The sequence below is a fragment of the Triticum dicoccoides genome, chromosome 7B (genome assembly GCF_002162155.2).
Source record: "Triticum dicoccoides isolate Atlit2015 ecotype Zavitan chromosome 7B, WEW_v2.0, whole genome shotgun sequence".
Lineage (NCBI taxonomy): Eukaryota > Viridiplantae > Streptophyta > Magnoliopsida > Poales > Poaceae > Triticum > Triticum dicoccoides.
The window spans coordinates 718,779,837-718,783,869 of NC_041393.1; the positions used below are offsets into that span (position 1 = coordinate 718,779,837).

Here is a 4,033-nt window from a genome sequence, read left to right on the forward strand (position 1 = left end):
ATTAAGGTTGTCCACTTCGTTGCCTGCGCTATCTGGATCTTGGGTGGAACTCCGGTGAAGCCCAGAGCTAACCTCCATCGAGTGCCAGATCACAACTTCGATGGAGTGCAAAACCCTAGAATTCTGGACTCGGGTTCTAGCTGTTCTTCCAGTAGCAGGTGGGATGCAATATACTAGTGGACCAACATTACTCTTTAGCAAATGCGAGGTTTGGCCAACATTCCCCCTTTTGTTCCTTTTGTATTTTGTAAGACACATGAGTTGTGTACACATAAGGTGCCTGATTTTCTCAGTGGGAAGAACCTAGGAAGCTTGTGCTCATTCTCTCAGCTTAGGGCGCGCTGTCTGGTGTGTCATCGGGAGGCTTCAATGAAAGGGGGTAACAGAGGTGGCGATGAGTGCAAGGTCGACCATAGCAACAAGTGGCGGTGATGAGATTACACGTGGTGGTAGATGGTTAATGAGTGACAAGTGGCGGCGATGAGATCACACATGGTGGTAGATGGATATGTGGATGGTGGAAGATATGACAACACCAGGGGTTACGCTAGTAGGAAAAGCCTTACAGGTGTAGATAATTAGTGGCGCCAGCCCCAAACGAGGCGCAGTTGGTATTTTGGCAAAATGAAATAGAACAAAGGGCACTTGAAACCGCAGGTTTAACATAATAATCACCGGTTTAGTGCATAGAAACTAATCAAGATTTAACTGAGCTCCCTATAAGAGCTACAATACAATGGCAATACAACATGCACTTGATCAGTTCAGTCCAAGCAAGCAAACAAAGTCTTCAGACTAGGTAATTCATTGTTCCTAATGGGAAAAGGATGATGTTTGTCGATGAGCACTAGAATTCACAAATGTAAGGACGGGAATCATGTCAACAGATAAATATGGCTGTCATGCATTAACCCTGCAAAGGAGACAGATTGAAACCTAGCTCCAGTAAGTATCGCACCATGCAATTGTATAGTTGCTATATTTGTAATGATTGTTGTCACTGGCAAATAAAAATACAATATATGCTGACAACAGGAACAAATACCACAGTACATGCAAAACGGAATCTCACTGGAACTAAATAACTTGTGCAAAATTGGATGGCCAATAAAAATCAGCAGATACCACTTCAGCTATATATAGCCTACAAATTTGAATACAGACGCAGAACAGAAGGGTCAACAGAAGAATGCAAAAGGAAAATAAGGTAAGGACGGAAGCCCACACAAAAAATATTTATTTTTTCTTATCACCAACTCTAGTATATATCCAGCTTATATTTCTGTAAAAATGAAGTTGTGGGCACACAAAATCGGATAAATATAGCATGTTAAATTAGCCAATAACTGGGATACAAGCACAACTAAACTCTAATTGTGATGTCAGTACCACATTTCAACCACCCTAAACATGAAAAGCAATGAAAACTTAGGTTTTGAGAAAACTTACAAGATTTAACATTTCTATTTCTATTTCATATATATAAGAGCATGCTAATCATGGATGCTGAATAAATACTCACCAGAGCTCTCATAAACATAGAATTCCACCGAAGAATAGGCCCTGCAGATGTTATATATTTTTGCGCTTCCACTATTATTAGATGTGGCCTTCTGTGACAGATGCAATATCATTTTTTAAGCACTGACGCACATTTGAGTATTAATTCCAGCAAATCAAACTCGTGTTCCTGTCCTTCGAAGCCAGTGATTTCCACTTCTTCGAGAGCAGTCAAGGAGATAGTTTGAGATCTCCAGTTTGTGGGTTCACATGGACAGTGTGGCGGGCATTCTCCTTTCAGCTAAAACCAAAAATAAAATTTAAACTACTACTTAATTACACACTGTATAATAAAGAAATGATATGAAACAGGCAGGGGAATACGAATAATTACGAGCGATCTCTCTAGGACGATCTTAAGCCTCTGTACTCCTCTAGAAATACGATTAATCCCGAGGAGATGAAACACCAGTGCTCCAAAAACATGTCCGGCTTTTAGGAGACGTAGCCCCAAAAGAGCGAAATCAACAACCATGTGCTTCTCTACCTCCTGCGCTAAGTTGTCTTGATTGGAAATACACCAGCTCTGAAAAAAACATTGAGATGATATATATCATTTTTACAATTCAGTGTAGTCAACTATCCATCTATCTATTATTGAACTAGTAAAAGACAATAATACAACAGCAAAAAGAGAGATTTGCTAGAAATTATCACAAAAATGCAAAACATCAGGCCGTCACTAGGTAAAACTTTTCATGTAAACATCTATACTTGTGTTTTTGAGTCTGCACGGTTGCTAGTTCCGATAAATAAAATGAGTAAATTGAGCATGAGTGGAGTGTGGATACATACATGTGATGCATGAATGTGGAGCGACAGAAGCTGTCCCTGTCTCTCCTCTGTGTATCCACAACCTCTGGAGTCTCCAAGGACCAAACTGAACAATGCTTCCGGCCTCGAAATACCACCACTCCCACGAAACCTTCTCCAGCACTGGCGCCGAGACGGAGATGCTGCTGACCACCTTGTAAGCGCCTACAGACACCGTCAGTCGCTTCAGCAGAGGGGCGACGATGTCGACTGCATCTGTGTGTAGTATGCGGGTTTCAAGGAAAAGTTCCTGCAGCGATGGCAAGTGGAGTGAGATCAACCCATTCTGGACAAGTCCGTAGCCATCGTTGACAAACTTCAGGCTGAGCACGCGGAGGTGCGGGCATCGGGGGAGCAAGCTGTGGAGGCCGCCCAGGCCGTAGGAGATGGAGAGCGTCCGGAGCGCGGTGAACTCGCCGTCGGGGCAGTAGAAGAGAAGCCTTTCCATCATGAGAGATTTGGTCTGCTGGAAGCACGGCAGCCGCACGAGGTTCGGTCCGCCTTCAGATTCGACGCTCCACGGGAAGATGAGGACGATCTCCTCCGGCTGCAGCCGCACGGCAGCGCGGAGCAGCCTGCTGGCCGTGGCGCCGACGGGCCAGGGATGCCTGCTGGCGTTGGGGACGCGGACTTCCAGGAGGGAGACCACGGCCGGGGGGCCACGGACACGGCCGACCGCCGCTGCAATCGACGGCGCGAGGTTGTGGAAGACGATCTGGCGGAGATGTGTCCAGAGATCGCGCCACCGGCGGGAGAGGACGCTGGTGCGCGCGGCCGTGGCAGCGCATCCCATGAGGGCGAGAATGAGGAGGAGGAGCTCCTGCGGGAGGGAGCTGATGCGATCCGGTTCGCCGCCGCCGCCGCTTGGGCAACAGAGCTGCGGCTGCGCGAAACGCAGGCGACGCCCGGGACTCAGCTCCATCAGAGCAGCACCACCAATCTGCGCGGATGAACGGAGGGGACAACGCCCGAATCTTGACTCCATGGAAGGGAAGGCAGCTTCGCCAAGCAAAACCAAAGCCCGGATCTTGACTCCCGCGCAAACGTTCGCACATTGGCGCGAACATCGCGTATTGGCGCAAACGTTCCCGAGCAACCTACCAAATATGTTCGCTTTTGGTGGAAACCTGGGAGAACCATACCGTTTTCTTCTTCTTAATTTGTACCTGCTCCGCCAATGAAACTGACAAAACTACCTCCACTTCATGTAATTGGCAACAATGGCATGACAGAAGTGTGATCACGCGACATGTATCTCCTCCCTGTGTAGGAAGCCACTTCCCTCCATAGATCGGGGATGAATGCGGCAGTCCATGGGCCACAAGCGGCGCTGGCTCGAAGTGCACCAGTAGATGGCTCTTTCCACCATAAGGGTTGGCAGAAGTACCATATCATTCGGGTGTGAGGAACTGGATCAGGGTTGAATGCGACAGTCCAGGGCTTGGCATGGAGGCGGCCCGATCCGTCCTCCCCAAGCAGCTCGTCCTCCCCCACCCCCCTCCCACACACACACATTATTGTCCCCATCGCATTGCCCAGAGCACACCACCCGCGAGGCTAGATGGTGGTAGACGGCCACCCGGCGACCGCATTGACAAGCACACCCATTCCCTCATGTGACCGGCTTCTCTATTTTATTCTCTATGCAAGATCCACTTGG

The 4,033-nt window shown here is 48.0% G+C and overlaps 1 pseudogene; it reads right to left on the reverse strand.

The window, feature by feature from the left end:
* Nucleotides 1-1,363: 1,363 nt before the first annotated feature.
* LOC119339511 lies at nucleotides 1,364-3,440 on the reverse strand (annotated as a pseudogene).
* Between the last annotated feature and the right edge of the window lie 593 nt (nucleotides 3,441-4,033).